This window comes from Cyprinodon tularosa, unplaced genomic scaffold (assembly GCF_016077235.1).
Source record: "Cyprinodon tularosa strain WSP-4 unplaced genomic scaffold, ASM1607723v1 ctg582, whole genome shotgun sequence".
NCBI classification, from domain to species: Eukaryota; Metazoa; Chordata; class Actinopteri; order Cyprinodontiformes; family Cyprinodontidae; genus Cyprinodon; species Cyprinodon tularosa.
In genome coordinates, this window is record NW_024039321.1 from 35,546 (window position 1) to 56,232 (window position 20,687).

A 20,687-nucleotide genomic window follows, 5' to 3' on the forward strand; every position below is an offset into this window, starting at 1 on the left:
CTGATGTAAACACATACTTGTAGTAAAAAAAATGCTTCAGCTGCTACACTAATTGTTAAGTAACTCAAATCCAGTAACACTGCAGAAACAACAAACTTAGATATTAAAAAAACAGAAAGCAACACATGGTCAGCTTGTTGAGTTTATGTATTTCAAAGGAGCAAACATCCAACATTGTTTAAACATTTCATGTTCAGTATATGGGCAATGCAAAACAAGCCAACTGAGATTTGATCACACAAATACTGCTGCACACAAATCTTAGCTAATTTGGTTTCTAACATGAAAACCTCCATATATATCAGTACTTTATTCTGGTGATGAGATCAAGAGCTGGGTATAATGAACAACTGCACAAGTAGCACATATTCACTGCAGAGATGTTGGTATAGAGCTTATCTGGTACATGAAAGCTTCACCTTCATTCAGACGTTATAAGCGTTAAGCATGGACTTGGTAGTTCATTCATAACTTTCTAAGGACAAATAAGCTGCCTCTCTGTAGTTCTCATCCTTTACACATGCATTAATCAACAGTTATTCAAAAACACAAACTGCTTAGTGTTTTAATTGGATTTTATGTGATAGACCTATGTAGGGATTAGATATGTAACTGTAATTAAAGAAGGATAAAAAAAAACTGTAATGTTTGGTTTGTATCAGTATTTTGCCCATAACCTGTTAACTGGCCACTCCAAACTCCCTCAAAACACCTGCAAAAACACACCTTCAGTCAGCTGCTTTTCTTTAACCATTGGGAGGGTCTCAGCTGCCATATCAAACTGTTATAATGATGACCTCAAACAGGCTTAAATTGGAAAGCAACAAGACATTTTTTAAAAGATGTGTCGACAACTATCCAAGAATCTTTGTCAATTCTGTTGGCTCTCACCAGAGCAACTCTAGCTATTCCTTTGTTCTCCTGGATTGTTGGAACTCTTTGCTGAGCTTGGGTTCCAACAATCCAGAACAACAAAGGGCTAGCTCTTTGATTAGCATCTGACTTTGAATGTGTGCAGGAGGTCGGCCCTCCATGCTGCTTAAAGACATTGGGACCGTTGCATTTCCGAAGTGTCCGGAGTTGTGAATGTGATTGGTCGTTTTTCAAGATGGCGGGGTCGTAGGGGCGGAAGGTTTGCAAGCAAGTTTGGTTGTGGCCGGTTTGTCGGAAGCATCTTGCTAACCAGTTAGCAACTTAGTGCTAGTAGGTTTCCAATGGGAAATTCCATTGGGACCAAGTACCACTAAATTGGTGACTTAGAAACGACACCGTGAAGGAACGTGAACACTGGGACGGAACTCAATGGGAAAGGAAATTATTCTTATTTCAACCGTTGCGTATATTAGCTGCGACATATGAATCAAGATGCTATGACCGGAATAATGTGATTGACAGATGACCGTTGATATAAAATATGCAGAATTTAGGTGTACAGGCTAATGTATTACTAACTGGCCTGCTTCAGATAACGAAAAACAAAACCCCACAGATTTTAAGACAGGAAATACATGTTTTAGCCAGAATGATTTGACATCTAAATATACTTTCCCGATGACGCTCCAACTAGAGTTTGCTTTGGTGCTAGCAAAAGAATTGACAAAGACTTCTTCATAGCTGTTGAAATTTCTTCAAAAAACTGAAGGAAAGCCTGGTCATCTCCCAATTAAAGCCTGTATTGGTTGCCATGATCTGAATGAAACAATTTAGGCATGCCTGTTATAGTGGTGGACAGTCACCTTATTGTGGCAGTAAGTCCATATTGTGGACATAAGTCCCTCAGATGGGATGTGAGTTATCAGGTTGAATATATAAATTAGATCAAAAGTGAAGACTTTCAAAGTTAATTTCATTAGTTATTGCAGTCAACCTCTATATATCTAAATCTTAAATCTATTTAAATGTCTTACAAATCAAGTCGTTTTGTAAAGGCCTAACAACCTTTTTTTTTGTCTCTTTAAAGGGAGTGTTGGCCTACTGGGTTAGAGCAGTGCTCTGAGAATGTTGCAAGTACCTGGTATGATCCCCACAACCTGCAGTTTGGCTCCCTGAGCATGACCCTTAACACCACACTGCTCCCCAAGAGGATGGGTTAAACGCACAGGTAGATTTCTCCAATGTGAAATCAATAAAGTTCAGTTATTATTAAGACAGAACCCTTAAGAAAGAGCCATGTGGTGACTGAATAAGGTAGAAGGTTATCTTGTTTAATGAGAAAAATGCAAGTGTTAGAATAGACGAAGCTTACTTATTGTTCTAATTAAGTATCATTGAGTAAACTTGAACATTAATGTTGTTTCCATCCATTTGATCGAGCTTGAGCTATTTTGCTAAAAAAAAAAAATTCAGGCATTTCCTTACTTTTACAATTAGGCATTACTTTAGGTTGGTCTATCACACAAAAATCTAATTAAAGACTATAAATGCAGGTCGAAGACATAACCTGATCACTGAGCAAAACCCCATCTTTAAATCTCAGAGTTACAAAAGAAAAACAATAAAGTCAGGCTTTATTATCCCACTCCAAGCCTCAAGGCAAATGGAAAACATTAAAAATACTGTAGCTGCGTATATGAAATTGCATATGCAAAAATAGACTTAAACTATACTTTTTTTTGTGAAAAACAATAAATAAAGCAACACTGTACATACATATACACCATTTCTTACATATTTAACCACATTACATTACATCCACTCATGTCAGAAGTTGCATTCCATCCTAGTTTAAAATGTGAAAAAAACAGCAGAGAACTTTAAGAGGACATATATTCACCAATAGACACACATACTGGCTATTTTAATATGCGAAACAACAGCAATATATTCTTTTACATACATTATTTTTAAATTGCATGGACGCTGTATATGTTGACCATTATGCCTTCAGTTGAAATATATACACATTTACAAACTTCTTTCACAATATTCAAAGCTTATCGGGTGCTGTATTTTATACCCACCCTTTTAACACGTCAGTGTATTCTCATTATCAGTTCGAACGACATCGTACGAAAAGTTATGCACAGTAATTTCGCACATTTTAGACGTTCAATATCCTTGTGCATGCACATCTTACGCACCATTCAATAACATAGAATTTAACATACAATTAACCCTAACCCTAAGATACAAAACAGCAAACAACGTAGTTCGAGACATGAAGAAGTAATTAATACACTGTTTTTCCCAGTTTTACGTCCGTCCGCGGATCTGCTTTTTTCGTCTGTCTGCCTGCGCATGCGCACTGATCTGTATTTTCCTGGAAAAACGTCCAAAACGTGCGAAATACTGTACATTACTTTTCGTCCGATTTTATACGAACTGATAATGAGAATATGTTGAACACGTAGTAAACACTCACAAGAACTTGGCAAAAAACAAGTGTTTGTTCTTTTTGGTGAGGGGTAATAAAACATCTACGAATTAGAGCGATCTAAACATATACAAGTTGACAACACTTCTTATGGGGATTGTCAAAAATCCATTCTTTTGTTCCACTTCCAAGTTTAACATTGACACTATAAATGATTTGTGGGATTGTAAAATCAAACACTGTGATTCATAAACTCAATTTTAACAGTGAGCGAAAATGTAACCAAAGAAAGAAACAGTTACGGTACACTGAAAACTATATGATGATATTTTATGAAGTCAGAATTCAGCCGAAAGTGCACATTCACAATAAATACATACATTAGTAAGTTCTATTCAAAACATATGCAAGGCAATTACATTGCATTTGCACCTTTTATTTTAGATTCAATACTATGACCCCCCCCTCTCCCCCCACCCCCCATAGTCACAGCATGAATTTAATGTCACAGCATTAAATGCATGCTCCTTGGGTGGCAATAATCACACAGTGTTTATATCTTATCTCTTCCTTTGTCACAGTTTTGTTCTTCTAAAATGCTGCCACACATATGATTTCAAAGACCTTGAGGCTTCTTCAATTCTTTTACAATGGAGTGTTTTTGGCTAGAAACAGAAGGGAGGAAATGAATCAGCTACTTCTTTATATTAATCTAAAACACTAAGATATATATCGGTCGGCTCTAAGTCTCACCTGAATCTGGGGTTCGTAACATCAGCTTACCTTTACCTTGCCAGATAAAGTCATTCTGATATCGAATGGATGGCATTTCATAGGTTTTACATTTACAGGAAGCAGAAAGTATTATACCTCTTTAAATTACAACCATAGAAAAGATATAGTGGGATTTCATGCAACACACTACCACATTACTGTGCATAATTGACAAGCAGATGAAAGACTCCTCTTTAGAGGAGAACATTACTTAACACACAACATCTCAAAGACCAAGCAACATAGCTGCCAGGTAAGGGTTAGATTAATGGACATGTTAAGCTGGTTCAGGTTATAACACAATATCTTAATATCCCAGTTTCCATAAACCTGGAATATGGTCGAAGCTAACAGGTGCGTGGCTGAAGGACCAAACATTTGTAAGTTGTTAAAGACTTGAGTGAAGGTTCATCTTCCAATAGGGCAATTACCTCAAACAAAGAGCTGGTTCTACAGGGGACGGGTTTAGATCAAAGCATATATATGCGTTTAAATGGCCTAGTCAAAGTCCAGACCGGAATAGGGCAAAACTCAAAATTTAATGTGTATAGATGTTCTCTATCTAATCTGACTAAGCTTGGGTTGCAGCCAATGGAAACGGATTTAGGAACATCCTTGTATTTCCAAAGCACAATTGCATGCTCAGAGGTATAAAATCCAACTAAACTGAACTGAATTGAACTTCTTTGGCTCTAATATGAGAATGCTGGAAAAAACTTGAAAAGTGTTTAAAAGGTATAAATACTTTAGTAAGGTGCTGTGTGGTAAATGCAATACAGTTCGGTGCACCGGAGACGGTACTCAAACATTACATTTAGTATTTGGCAAGTCTTTCTGGGACCTCCCAGAAACTTTTAGAAAACAAGACTCAGAGTAACTTTTAAAGCACCGGAAGAGGATTAACACAGGAAACACACGTCTTAATCTAGTTCTGGAGGAGTTGCAATCATTAAAACAGAGTGATATTTCCCCTGTTGCTGGGAAATATCCTGGAGTATTTCCGTACTTGCTTGTAAGCCATGACCTTGTGGCCAGTGCCATTCTCCTTGCCGTCTTTTCTCAGGCTTTTCAGGAAAAACGTTCTGTCAGGCTTGTTTTCCCTTCTTTAAAAACAGTTTAAAGATAATGATGGTATCCGAGAGATAAGTAGCCTCAAACCAGTGAGCGAAGGGTAGAATAGAGCGAGGTCATGAGTTTAGTCATCAACGATTAGTTAGATCCAAGAGCCTTAGGGACTGCTCTGGCCGTTCTTCTGTAGCTTCAACGACAGGATTCATGTTGATATATACTGGATTCTGAAGAAAACGATAAAAAGAAAAAAAGCATATTTACTATTTACAAACGGAATAAGAAAGAGAATGTTCAGACTTTATCAAAAGACAAAATCAAAACAAAGTTGGGTATAAACTATAAAGCAGAAGGAAAAGGATTCAGCCTTCCATCCATTATCTATACCCCTCTATATTTGTGCCAGAAGCCATGGGGTACAGAGTTTTCAAGATTGTTACCTATAGAAGCAAATCCTTTGTAAACCTAACAATGGCTTTGAACTTCATATTTTTACAGTTCATCATTAATAGTTGGGTTCTTTTATCATTTGCTTCTTTTTATCCCCTATTTCTGTCATCCTTTCTACTTTTTTTGCTTTTCCTTTCCTGTTCTACTTACATTGGAGTTTCCATATAATCTGTAATACTCCTTGCATGAATTATAATAAAAATATTTATATGCATAAATCAAGCGGAACACTATGGCAATAGCCGTACTGCTCCACTTGTGAAAGCAAGCAAGAGTAAATCTGTATATGCAAAATTCTACACCAGATGTATTAGTTTAAATATGAATTTCACTTAAACTGTTATTGGAAATGTGAAAATGAATAATTACTATATAATCTTTATAACTTTATTAATTCACTTTATTTAACAATTTGAAACTGAATTAATGTAATTCGAAACTGTATTTTATTTAATTGACAATTCGGTTTGACTAAGATCACTTTCAGTTTAACAATAAAAATTTTATTTTAAAATTCAGATTCATTTTCATGCCACAAATCCAGGTCCTTTAGGTAGACCAGAGTAATCAATCACAGACTGATAATTTGCATATAGCAAAGCTAGACAGATGCATTTAAACCTGGCGAAGTGGAGATCACAGGAGCTTAGCAGAAGCACTGCATCAAGTCAGGTTTGTATTAAATTTATTAGATGCATTACAGATGTCAGCAGTTCTGCTGCTTGTTGATATTAGCTTAAAGGAATAGTACACCCAAAACATGATTAGCCTTCATTTTCTACTCACCCCCATGCTGAACAACACTCTGGAGTACTTTTTTGATATCTCAAATGCATCTGGAGATCTGGGAGGCTTCTTGCTGTCTGCTGACATTCAAATAATGGAGGTCTATGGTGCCCGAGGCAGAAAGGTCCATAAAAGTCCACAAAAAACGTGTCAATATTCCTCCATACTGCTCGTCCAATGTATTCTAAGTGTCCTGAGTGGGTAGCATCCAGAATTTACTCGAAACAAAGTCATTTAGAATGTTTTTAGAGCATAAACAGTAGTGTATAGGATTTCCTGAAAGCGCGCACCTGCGCGTTCACGATGCTACGGAAGCCGGCAGACCAAACCAGATGAAAGTGCGCATTCAGCGTCTGCTCTGCCAATAATGCAAGCGTAGAAGAAAAAATGTGCTGTTTACCTGTGCAAAGAAAGAAACAATGAAAGAAAAATGTCTGAGGACTTCAGTGTTGAGGAAGAGCATGAGTTCTTTGCCGAGCTGAATGCGCACTTTCATCTAGTTTGGTCTGCCGCGGTTTCCGTAGGCTCATGAACGCGCTTTCAGGAAATCCTATATACTACTGTTTATGCTCTAAAAACATTCTAAATGACTTCATTTCGAGTAAATTCTGGATGCTACCCGCTCAGGACACTTGGAATACATTGGACGAGCAGTATGGAGGAATATTGACACGTTTTTTGTGGACTTTTATGGACCTTTCTGTCTCGGGCGCTGGGCACCTCCATTATTTGAATGTCAGCAGACAGCAAGAAGCCTCCCAGATCTCCAGATGCATTTGAGATATCAAAAAAGTACTCCAGAAAGTTGTTCAGCATGGGGGTGAGTAGAAAATGAAGGCTAATCATGTTTTGGGTGTACTATTCCTTTAAGACACCAGATTAGCATGGTGTGCCACAGATCTTGTATTGTCAGTTTTTGACACTACCCGATCCGTCCCGGAAGCACGATCCGTCCTACGCATGCACAAAGATATACATCCAGGTGTCCATAAATAATGTAATTATGGTACTAAAACAACCTATTTCTATCATTAACTCACTAAATAATGCTAATACACATCTGTAAAAAATGTCTATGACTTTGTGAGACAATTTTTCCTTAAACTGCTTCTCTGACATCATCATCACACTGCTCAGAGCAGTCCGGCAAAATATGATTAAACCATTTATCACCGTTTATCTGCATTTTAGTTGCTTCTTTCTTCAGAGGATGAGGTTAAAACGAAATGAAACGAAATAATAAAACTCAAAAAGATTAGATTTATGTTTAAATCCAAAGCTGAAAAAGTTAGCCACCGGAAGTAGCGTAGGATCTAATTTCCGGTGCAGATGGGCAGAGACGACTGATAAAACATAAAGGATTTAAATGCATTTACTCTCTATTTTATTAACATGTATTTTAGTATGTTTACTATTATTGGGGAGGGAAAATCTCATTTAGGTATTTTTAACTAAATAAAATCTAGGACGACCTGGAGGTATATCTGGATGCGCATGCAGAAGCGAAACGGATCGTGCTTCTGGGACGGATCAGGTAGAGACAGGTTTATCCCCATGCCTGCACACTGTAATAGTCTTGGCAAACTCGTTCCCAGTGTCACTCTACAGTAGCAGCAACTGACAAATAAATTATTGGATCAACAACCTCGATCTGCTTGTATAGACAGTGGCATGCAGGGATATTGTTTATATGAGGCTCCTTATGAATGCAAAAAATGAATACAAACCAGTTTTGCTGCTAGTTAATTCACATGATATGAATCTGTGTTTGATTACTCTGGTTTTCTTTCAGGACACAGATGTATTGAACAAATAACTGAAAGTAAAGACTTGTCAAACTAAGTTTTGAATGCAATAAATACCGTTTTGAAGCAAATTGTTTAAGTCTTAAACTTCACATTTTTGAATACAGTTTCCATTAAGTGAAATTACCTTTCAAACCAATATATCTGATTACAACCTTAAATGTTAATTCTGAGCAATTTAAATTCAGTTTTAATGGCCCATACAAATTCCACAATTATTTAAAAAGTTTTCTGGCTCTTTCACATTTCTATGAACTATGTTGAAGTTTGTGAAATGCAATAGCATGCTTGAAAACGTTCAAATACGATAAAGAACTGCACAAATACAAGGGAACATGCAGAGACCAACACAGAAAAAAAATTAAGCCAGAAGATCAATAAAAAAAAGGACTTTTCCCCCATCTGGTCAAACATGCTTGTTTAGCATTAAATATATCCAGATGTTCACATTTACTGCAAAAACATGCTCTTAAAGCAGTGCAATGGTTAAAAAAACAACTAAATCTAACTCCTCACATACTATCCTCTTCTTTATTTGTCTATTCAAGTGTTCACAAGGTAACAGTATATTGAGCCGCACGGGAGGCTCCATTCTACACACTGATAATTGATACAGTTGATACAGCTGCATTTGATACAGTTGACCATAATATTCTTTTAGAAAGACTTTAATATTTTGTTGGAATTAAAGGAACAGCACTAGACTGGTTTAAATCTTATCTATCTGATCGAATTCAGTTTGTTCATGTTAATGATAGATCTTCAACACGCTCAAAGGTTACCTGTGGAGTACCACAGGGATCAGTGCTAGGACCAATTCTCTTTACTTTATACATGCTCCCAATTGGTAGAGTTATTAGACAGCATGGGATTAATTTCCACTGTTACGCTGATGATACCCAGCTATATCTGTCTATAAATCCAGATGAAACTAACCCATTACATAGATTACAGGCATGTCTTGAAGACATAAAAACCTGGATGACTCTTAACTTTCTGCTCCTGAATGCAGACAAAACAGAAGTTATAGTCTTTGGACCAGAGTCTCTGAAAAAGAAACTGATTAGCCAGTCACTTCATTTGGATGGGATTAAACTGATTTCAGATAATAAAGTAAAAAATCTTGGTGTTATTTTTGATCAGGACCTGTCATTTAAATCCCATATCAAAGATGTTTCTAGAATTTCCTTCTTTCATCTGAGGAACATTACAAAAATTAGAAATATCCTGTCCAGGGGTGATGCTGAGAAACTAGTCCATGCATTTGTTACTTCAAGGCTGGACTATTGTAATTCTTTACTATCAGGAAGTCCACAAACTGTAGTTAAAAGCCTTCAGCTGATCCAAAATGCTGCAGCCAGAGTTCTAATGAAAATTAAAAAGAGAGATCATATCTCTCCTATCCTGGCTTCTCTTCATTGGCTTCCTGTTAAATCAAGAATAGAATTTAAAATCCTCCTTCTCACATATAAAGCCTTAAATGGCCAAGCTCCATCTTATATCAGAGATCTGATTGTTCCTTATGTTCCTAACAGAGCACTTCGCTCTCAATCTGCAGGTTTACTAATGGTTCCTAGAATTTCTAAAAGTAGAATGGGAGGCAGATCTTTTAGTTATCAGGCTCCTCTCCTGTGGAACCAACTACCAGTTTTAGTCCGTGAGGCAGACACCCTGTCTACTTTTAAGGCTAGGCTTAAAACTTTCCTTTTTGATAAAGCTTATAGTTAGGGTGGCTCAGGTTATCCTGAGCTATCTCTATAGTTATGCTGCTATAGGCTTAGACTTTTGGAGGACATAGGGACCCCCATTTCATCATTCTGCTTCATTCTCTCTCTGTTCTCCTATTCTGCAGAATCTGTTAGTTCAATCTCTAACCTTCTGCTCTCTCTGCTTTTCCTCAGAGTAGCTTTGCCTCGTCTGTTCCTGTTTGGCTGTGACGTCATCCTGGAAAGAAACATCAGCTGTGTTGCTTCTATCAACACCCTTGTTAATAGATGTTGGAGATCGGCCTGTTTTCCAGTGTGGTCCTGTTTCTCTGACCGTGACTGAGTGGATGTGCTCTCTTCATCCTCTGGCATGGGAGCTGCCTTGGAGCTGTCTGCCTGGCTGTGTGTTTCCTGGACGGGGCCGCCTTTTACAGCTGCTTTTTGTATCTCTGCTTCTGTCTCCTTGAACCCCAGTCGGCCTCGGCAGATGGCCGCTCACACTGAGCCTGGTTCTGCTGGAGGTTTCTTCCTGTTAAAAGGGAGTTTTTCCTCTCCACTGTCGCTACAAGCATGCTTAGTGTGAGGGATTGTATTTGAGTCAATGAGTCAATGCAATCAACTGGTTTTCCTTAGATAGAAAACTTTGTATCAATTTGACTGTATGATCTGGTTGAACTGTAAAGTGCCTTGAGATGACATGTGTTGTGAATTTGGCGCTATATAAATAAACTGAATTGAATTGAATTGATAATGAGCTAAGCCCTCAAGAGGTAAGATAATAGTAACAAAAACAATATCGTAAACCAGCCATCCCAGACTTAGCTGGTTTGTATGGAAGACGAGCAGCAGGAGGTACAAAACAGTCCTGCCTTTGAATCATAAAATTAAGAAGTAAGCCCACAGCCAACACCTGTTTCCTGACAGCTGATTTAACGTAGAATATAAATGTTCTTTTGCTAATTTACTTTTAAACAGAACTTTTGTTATTGAAGATGAAGAGGATAGTAGTTATATGATGGCGGCATGGGTCTGTATATTTGAAGCATCACATTCGTTCTGTGGATGAGACGTGACAGTTAAGCTTTAACAATTTATTTTCTAAAAGTATTAGCACGTCACTTATCATAGGCATATTTATCATATTCACCTGCGGTTTTCATTCTATTTATTTTCAAGTGATTGGCCGTGATCGGCAACTGGCCAGTCATTAAGAAGGCCACCAAATTTGGGTCAGAATCCGCAAAACGGGAGGACAAATCAGCAAGACAAAAGAGGGAAGAGGAGATAGAATTCTGGGCTTAGACAGCAGCAGAAGGGACACAGAACATAGGAAGAGAGAGGACCATAACCAGGATGAGTGGGGCCTGCCGTGGCCCCATCTGGAGCTGAGGCACCACAGCGGTAGATCAGAGCAGTCTGCTTGTCAGACAACACATCAGAACACACCTCATACAACTAAGCTGGGTAGACTAATCTTCTCTAAAGGATCAGACAGCTTTAGGAGGTTCCCTGTAAAAGCATGTGGAGTAGAAATGAGCACAGATTTGATATGCAAGGAAGAAAAGGTTTTATTTTACTCTGCAGAGGAGAGCGACACGAAACAGCTGAATACAGCTCTCAGTGTGACTCTGAGTGTTGGGAGCTGGAGAAGTACCACCTTCCTCCAGCAGAGTCCGCCGTGGATCCTCCTGAGTCGAGCCTCCTGCACAGCTGGAGCTCATTCCATCATTAGAGGATCCACAGTATTTAAGCTGTCTTCAGACCTTGCCTCAACGCTGCAGTGTTGATCCAGTTGGTTAGCACCTGAGCCTAGTATCTCTGAGAACCTTTGTTGACTTTTGAATCCAGACTGGATTCTAACTTTTGTCTCTGTCTTCCAGGAAACCAGTTTTTCTCCTGTGAAGCTCAGGAAGAGCTTAACCTGCCGAGCCTGCCCTCTGAGCCAAACCTGAAGCCTCTCTCTGAACTTCCACGCAGCTCTGGACCAAGAGCTGGAAACTCAAAGTCAAGGTCTGCTCACTCTTAAGAAGTAAGACGCTGAAGCAGCTTACGGACTCTGCTGAACAAACCATCTCCGCACCCAACAGTTTCCCTCTCAAGGCTTTAACCAAGAACCCTCAAGGTACAAATCTGAAACTGTCAAGAATCAAACTCCTATGCTCAACGCTAACTGAACTGTCTCTCACGCAGACTCCGGTGAACCAGTTTCCCAGGCCTGAACCAGAACCAGTCATTCTCTCTGTGCTTGTGACAATAAACTCTGTTAAACCTTTTACTCCAGTTTCCGTCTCAGTGGTGTTCTGCATTATTGGGTCACACCAGTGAACCCATCATGACAGAACACTGCAGCCAAACACAAGGCCCAGCAGATCACCTCCGCCGTCGCTTGGAGGAGCAGGATGCCCAAATCCAAGGACAAACTCAAACCCTCCGTGAGTTATATCGCTTGGTTGATACTCACAATCATATGCTTCAGAGTTACGCTAATTTTTTGAGCAATGCTAATGCCACACCGGCAGCGCAACCATTTCCGGGTCCAGCTCCACTTCCGAGGTCACCTGCAGTGACGTCATCAGAGTTCCGACCAAGTCTACCAGAAAGATTCTCTGGTAATATGAAAGACTGCAAGGGATTTTTGTTTCAGTGCCGTTTAATCTTTCAGAACTCGCCTGGCAGTTTTTCCACGGACTATAAGAAGATAACTTTTATTCTTTCCCAATTAACAGGAAGAGCCTTGGAGTGGGCTTAGGCAAGGTTTGCCTCCGATGAAAGCCTCGATTGCCGTTATTCAGAGTTTATTTCTGAATTTTCTCAGGTATTTAATCAAGAAACAGATCAAACCATTGACTCCCGTGCTCTTTTCAACATTAAACAGGGAAATTCCTCGGTGGCGGAGTTCTCCATCAACTTTCGGGTTAAGGCGGCAGCTTCCGGATGGAACCAAAGCGCTCTGAAGGGGGCTTATTTTATGGCTTTGAACGAAAGCATTAAGGATGAACTAGCAACCCTCGACGAACCAGCCACTCTTGAAGAATTAATCCGTCTGACGATTAAATTGGACAATAGAATCCGAGCTAGAAACAGCTCCAAGTCAAGAAGTCTGGCATCATTTTCCTCTTTCCCTGCGTCAAATAATGTGACTGTATTTTCGTCTCCCACAGAGGAGTTGCCTAAACCGAGACCTAAAGCCCAGTCTCTCCCTCTGCCTGTTCAGGCCTCTCATTCCGGAGATATGGATGCCGAACCCATGCAGGTGGGACACACCAGGCTCACTCCAGAGGAAAGACAAAGACGTTTTTTGAGTAAACTATGCATCTACTGTGGTGAGAGTGGTCACTTCATCGCTTCTTGTCCAGCTAAATCAAAAGCCTGGGCCCGCCAGAGGTTCTGAGGAGTCTGGTGGGCCATGCTAACTCAAAGAAATCTCCTCGACTGATGCTCCCTGCCACTTTGTTTTGTTCTAATCAAAGCCTCTCTTTTTCTGCCTTCATCGATTCAGGCTGTGAACGTAACTTAATTGATTCAAACCTTGTTCAACAACTTCAGATTGAAACTATTTCCCTTACCCAGCCTCTTAGTGTCTCTGCCATTGATGGGAAAAACTCCACCAGGTTACCCATCAAACTCAACCTCTCGAGCTACTACTCTCAGGTATCCATTGTGAAACCATAAAATTTTTTGTTTTTCCCTCCGCATGCTCTCCCCTGGTGCTTGGATTTGAATGGTTGGAGAAACATAATCCACATATTAACTGGACTGATCGGCATGTGGAATCATGGTCTACGTTATGTCACGAAACATGCCTCCGATTGGCTGCCCCCGTGGTGGGGCCTCCTAGAGGTGGGGGGGAGATGGACTCTCCTGACCTTTCTTCTGTCCCTTCTGAGTACCATGATTTGGCTCCTGTCTTCAGTAAGGTCAGTGCTACGTCCCTTCCACCACACAGACCATATGACTGTGCGATCGAGCTGTTACCTGGAGCACCTCTACCCAGCAGCAGACTATACAATATTTCCAAACCAAAACGAGAGACCATGGAAAGATACATTAACGAGTCTTTAGCTGCTGGGATAATTCGCCCATCATCTTCTCCGTTGGGTGCTGGTTTCTTTTTCGTTGGCAAGAAGGACGGTTCCTTAAGACCATGTATCGATTACAGAGGTTTGAACCAAATAACAATTAAAAACAAGTACCCTCTTCCTCTACTCGCCTCAGCTTTTGAACCTGTACAAGGGGCAACTGTTTTCACCAAACTAGACTTGAGGAACGCTTACCATCTTCTTAGAATCCGTGATGGTGATGAGTGGAAAAAAGCTTTCAAAACCCCCTTGGGTCAGTTCGAATACTTAGTCATGCTCTTTGGTTTAACAAATGCCCCTGCCTATTTTCAAGCCCTTGTGAATGATGTTCTCAGAGACTTTTTAAATGTGTTCGTGTTCGTCTACATTGATGACATACTCTTTATTCAAAGAACCCTTCTGAACATAAGAAGCATGTCCGCCTAGTGTTGCAAAGACTGCTGGAGAACAAGCTGTTCGTCAAAGCTGAAAAATGTGAGTTTCATCAGCCTTCAGTCACCTTTTTGGGGTTTGTGCTAGAGGGCGGGCAGGTTAAGCCTTCAGAGGACAAAATAAAGGCTGTTTTGGAATGGCCAGTCCCTGAAAACCGAGATTCTTGGGTTTCGCCAATTTTTATCGCCGATTCATCAGGAACTATAGCCAGACAGCTCTTCCTCTTACCTCATTAACCTCAGTCAAACGAACGTTTCAATGGACCCCTGAGGCACAAACCGCATTTGAGAAACTGAAATCATTGTTTTCCAGAGCACCCGTGTTAATCCAGCCTGACCCATCCAAACAATTTATCCTCAAAGTGGACGCTTCCGATTCTGGTGTAGGAGCTGTCTTATCTCAGAGACTCGACACTGATCAAAAGATTCATCCTTGTGCCTTTTTCTCTCGAAGACTTTCCTCCACAGAGCAAAACTACGATGTTGGGGACCGTGAGCTGCTGGCCATCAAATTGGCGCTGGAGGAATGGAGACACTGGCTGGAAGGAGCTGAGCACCCGGTTCTAGTTTGGACAGATCACAAGAACCTTGCTTACATCCAGTCAGCTAAACAAGCCAATCCCCGTCAATCTAGGTGGTCCATTTTCTTCTCACGATTCAATCTCATTATCTCCTACAGACCCGGATCCAAGAATGTCAAACCCGATTCTCTCTCTCGTCTTTACTCCGTCGATCAACCCGAGACGCCTGAACCTGTCCTTCCCGCATCATGTGCTGTTGGAGTGGTTACCTGGGAGATCACCGATCTAATTAACACCGCTCTGGCTACTGAACCTGACCCAGGTAACGGTCCAGCTAACCGAACTTATGTACCATCTTCTGTCAGGTCTCGCCTATTTCAATGGATGCACGCAGCCAAGTTTTCCGCCCATCCGGGGGTCAGTAGAACCGTCGCCTTGATTTCAAGACGCTTCTGGTGGCCAACTCTTCACAGAGATGTCAAGGAGTATGTGTTGGCCTGTTCCACCTGTGCAAGAAATAAAGCCTCACACCAGCCGCCCTCAGGCCTGCTACAGCCTCTTCCGGTTCCCTCGCGTCCATGGACCCATATAGCTATCGACTTCGTCACTGGTCTCCCTGTCTCCCGAGGTATGTCCACAATCCTCACCATTGTTGACCGATTCTCGAAATCTTGTCATCTCATCCCTCTCAGGAAACTTCCCACGGCTTTCCAAACCGCTCAGCTTCTGGTGAAACACGTTTTCCGTCTACATGGCATTCCCCAGGAGATCCTCTCTGACCGTGGCCCCCAGTTCATGTGGAAGGCATTCTGTTCCGCTCTCGACTGTAAGTACTCTCTAACATCCGGTTATCACCCACAGTCCAACGGCCAAACAGAGAGGATGAACCAACAGCTAGAGTCAACCCTCCGTTGCCTGACGTCAAACAACCCCACCGACTGGAGCCAATACCTAACTTGGATTGAATATGCTCATAATTCCCTCAAATCTACTTCCACCGGCCAATCACCATTTCAGGTCAGTCTCGGTTACCAACCTCCACTTTTTCCCGCAGACGAGAGAGAGATTTCGGTCCAGTCAGTCAACCAGCACATCAGACGCTGCCAACGCATGTGGAGAGAAACCATCACGACCCTCAATCGATCTTCCGAGACTACCAAGCGTTTTGCCGACTCCAAGAGATGCCCCGCCCCCGAGTACTCCGTGGGTCAAGAGGTATGGCTATCAACTTGAGACATTCCCCTCAAGGGAATGTCTTGTAAACTCTCTCCAAAGTTCATAGGCCCGTATAAGATTTCCCAGGTCATCAACCCTTCAGCCGTACGCCTTCAACTGCCTCAGTCTCTTCGTATTCATCCTACTTTCTACGTTTCTCAAGTCAAACCAGTAGTCTCAAGTCCTCTGTGCCCACCATCCGACTCCCCTCCACCCGCCCTGGAAGTCGATGGTCATCCTGCCTTCACCGTCCGTCGAATCGTGGACTCCCGTCGGCGAGGTCACGGCTGGCAGTACCTCATCGACTGGGAGGGCTACGGCCCAGAGGATCGCCGGACCGCCAAGGGGCGGTCGTTGAGGGGGGGGTACTGTTGGGACCTGGAGAAGTACCACCTTCCTCCAGCAGAGTCCGCCGTGGATCCTCCTGAGCTGAGCCTCCTGCACAGCTGCAGCCCATTCCATCATCAGAGGATCCACAGTACTTAAGCTGTCTTCAGACCTTGCCTCAACGCGGCAGCGTTGATCCAGTTGGTTAGCACCTACGCCTAGTATCTCTGAGAACCTTTGTTGACTTTTGAATCCAGACTGGATTCTAACTTTTTTCTCTGTCTTCCAAGAAACCTGTTTTTCTCCTGTGAAGCTCAGGAAGAGCTTAACCTGCCGAGCCTGCCCTCTGAGCCAAACCTGAAGCCTCTCTCTGAACTTCCATGCAGCTCTGGACCAAGAGCTGGAAACTCAAAGTCAAGGTCTGCTCACTCTTAAGAAGTAAGACGCTGAAGCAGCTTACGGACTCTGCTGAACAAACTATCTCCGGGCCCAACAGTTTCCCTCTCAAGGCTTTAACCAATAACCCTCAAGGTAAAAATCTGAAACTGTCAAGAGTCAAACTCCTATGCGCAACGCTAACTGAACTGTCTCTCACGCAGACTCCGGTGAACCAGTTTCCCAGGCCTGAACCAGTCAAACTCTCTGTGCTTATGACAATAAACTCTGTTAAACCTTTTACTCCAGTTTCTGTCTCAGTGGTGTTCTGCATTATTGGGTCACACCAGTGAACCCATCATGACACTGAGGCTGTAGCATCCTACCCCTGCATATAAGAAAATTCCACATACACACACACATATTAACATTAGGGGTGTAAATCACTAGCCTGGGTGCCATTCCGAACTTAGCCCCGCCCACAACGTTTGAGGTCGGGAAGTTCGGTCTGGCATTGCTCAACAGTAGCGCGAGTATGCTAGCACAATCAAATTGTCAGGGCGGGCTTTATACGATGATGGACAGATGATCAACAGTAACATAATCAACCACGTGACCAAAGCGCGCTTGGGTGACAACAACAATGGCTGCCGCTGGAGAGTTGAGGTGAGTAGATTCTGTTATTAGGTCTGTTCTAGAAGATATCGACAGCAAATTAATTTTAAAAGAGGAACAGAGAAACATGATCAAGGCTCATCTTCTTATTCTAGGCGTGCAACTGCAAGCTTTGATATTTGTTGACAACAACTATGCGTCGCTTAACATACGTCACGCACTCCGTTGCTCTTATTGGTTGTAGGTCTATCCAATTGAGTGCAGAGGCATTTTTTTTCCTGGTTCGTTTCGCTAGAAGAGCGAGGTGCGCGAGAACACTGGGACCCTTTTTCCACCTGGATCTCCGCCCCCACTCGCCCCCACTTTCTCGACGCCTCGGCCGTATCTAGACCCACAGTGTGTAACACAGACCATCCTTCAATATTGAGCTTAATTAAAAAATGTCTGTGTCAAGCTCACTGCAACACACTGCTGTAAGAGTATAACCAGGAAGCACGGTAGGAGGGCAAAATAGGTTTAGCGCCACTGCAGCACGGGAGGGAGAATTACGCCCAGGAGCAAATGGATGAAAATAGACCGGAGGAAAAAAAAAACATGAATCGATTCTCTTGCAGACGAATGATGAATCGGATCGTCGGCTGTTGAACCCTAATTAACATTCCCCAAGAGAACTCCCTTTCAACCCTCCTTTCTTTCCTTTCATTTCAGCAAAGCTTCTAAGTAATCACTCCTATTCAGGAAGAGACGAAAGGCAGACTTTAACATTTTATCTCACAAACAGGCCAAGGAAAACATATCATTCCACAAGTACTAAAAATCAAGGACACTGACCTTTTCCACCAAAAAGCTTCACGTAGCTACTTTTTAGGCTCTTTTAGTCCTCAGTAAGCAAAATCCAGCAATGTGTTAGACTACAATAAAAGAACAGAAGAGCATGCGGTTACAGCAAGCAAAAAGTACCTGATGTGGTGAAAAGCAGCTTGAGATCTAAAATTATCAAGGATTGGACTGAAATACAAAAAGATTTGCAAACCATATTTGTTTCTGACAGCATGATTGAAATAGATTGAAAAAGACAACAAAGTAAAGCAGAGTAGCTGTTTAAACCTGCCACTAATCGGTCAATTACAGGTGGACTGTTTTTAAATACAAGATTGGTACCTGGTATTACATTTTGCCGAAGGAATGCCACACAAGTTATTTTTAGCTTCTGTCAACAGGCAATTATCAACTGTCTCTATATGTTGGAGCAAATTCTCCAAAGACAATGTCTCAATGCAATCAGCCAGGTTTCTGTAGACGGAAAACTTTAATCAATTTGTTTCTATGATTTGATTAAAAGAAGTTTGTAAAGTGCCATGAGATGGCATGTGTGGAGAATTGGGAAAATAAATATTAACCATGGAGTGTTGGCCTAGTGGATTACAGTGTTCACTCATGAGTTATTAAACTAAATAAAAAGAATCTTTCAATCTCCTTTGATGCTGAATACCAAATAAATATGCATAAAAAAAAACACACACAAAAGATTTTTTTTTTTTTTACATTTACATTTTTCAGTCAAGAGTATTGTACTTACTTATCTAATTGATAAGCAAAGTGATTATTGTGTAACTAATCAAAAGTAAAATATAAAAGATAATAGTTATTTACTCAATAATAACTGGTCAGGCTTACCGGCCTACTCTCGTATCGTCTCCTCTGTAGGTAAGAGTGTACTGCCTGTATGACATTTCCAAAGACAGAAATCACCAAAAAACAGGCCATGATGGAGTTCCCTGGGTTTGGAAAGACCAGACAACTTAACATGAATGAATCAGGTTACATATCAACCAATATTTACAAATGAAATGTACCAAAACATTTAAAATCTAACAAAAAAAAAAAAAAAAAAAAACGTACATGTTGTTTTTTCTTCAGTCCTCGATTCTGGATTACTTGTTTCTGTGAAAGAAATGTTTTTATATTATTAGGCAAACCACAAACTATAAATTTACAGAACATCACCAACCATTTCCGTTTTTATTAAGTATTTTTTTTTTTACATTAATAACAACAGGCAAAAAAAAACATTTTGTAAAAGAAAAAATCTAACTTTGAAAAAAGTTAAATCAAACTAAAATGCTGAGTTACTTTGCTGTTTTTTAAAATGTATTTTTCATATTTTAGTTTTTAATATATGATTACATTTTATGATGATGATTTTTGATTGATGATTTAACATTTTTAAATATTTTTCCTAAATGAATTTTTTCTAGATCTAATTTCAAGAATTAAATTCTTTTCAAATGAATTTTGGAAACCATCTTTTTTTTTCCTGGACTGAGGAGCAAACACGTGAATCTTTTGGATTGCATGGACACTTGCAACCTACTTGTGTGATCAATGTGAGCATCATGAGCAAGTTTTGCTATGGGGCTTAAAATGAAGACAATATAAATCTGTAAAGTATAATTTATAACATCAGATAAAAAACTAAATGTGGTATTTGCATATAACAATAGTGGAACAAAAATCACTCCATGTTTTCTGTAAAAACCGACATTATTATGTTTTAGAATAAGTCACCAAAATGGAGAGAGAGGATTTTGATCCTGTATTTTCAGAAAGATTTTATTTAAACCAGAGGTTACTTCTAGGCCCTAGGATTTTTAAAACAAAAAAGGATGACAAATATATTTAAAAGTTTTAACCTAATAAGATTAACATAACATTTTTAGATTTCAAACTGAAGTATGTGCGTGTGAACATTATACAAAATTATTTGTAATTATTGTAATAATCATTTTTAATAAGCAGAGAAAATAATATTGTATGATATATTTTCCCTAACATTAGATTATATTTCAAAACAAATATTTTGCAGCTAAGCGTGATAAATGTTTTTTATAAGTAATCTTCTTAATGACCTTCAGGATTACTTTAAAAGAGTCCCCCCCCCCCCTCAAAAAAAAGGAAAGTTTCACTTTAGTACATCGGATAGTGCAATTAAAAATTTTAAAGAATCTGTTTCTATTTCTCTCCTTGTGTCGTTGAGCAGTGCGGCAGAGTGCAAAAGTTTAGCTTGTTCCCCTTCACAGGTTGATGATTTTATTGATGGGGTTGCTAGTTCACTACATACTGCTTTAGACAACGCAGCCCCTTTGAAAATGAAAAACTTTAAAAATAGAAAGCTGGCTCCTTGGTTTGATGCAGAGCTGTGCACTCTAAAGCAAAATGCTA

The 20,687-nt window shown here is 40.4% G+C and overlaps 1 long non-coding RNA gene across 1 annotated transcript; it reads right to left on the reverse strand.

Moving 5' to 3' along the window:
• Positions 1 to 4,849: 4,849 nt before the first annotated feature.
• On the reverse strand, positions 4,850 to 19,291 carry LOC119797414. Its single transcript, XR_005282585.1, has 2 exons — positions 19,143 to 19,291; positions 4,850 to 5,382 (listed from the first exon to the last, which is right to left on the reverse strand). It is a non-coding gene; the product is annotated as an uncharacterized LOC119797414 (long non-coding RNA).
• Positions 19,292 to 20,687: the final 1,396 nt, after the last annotated feature.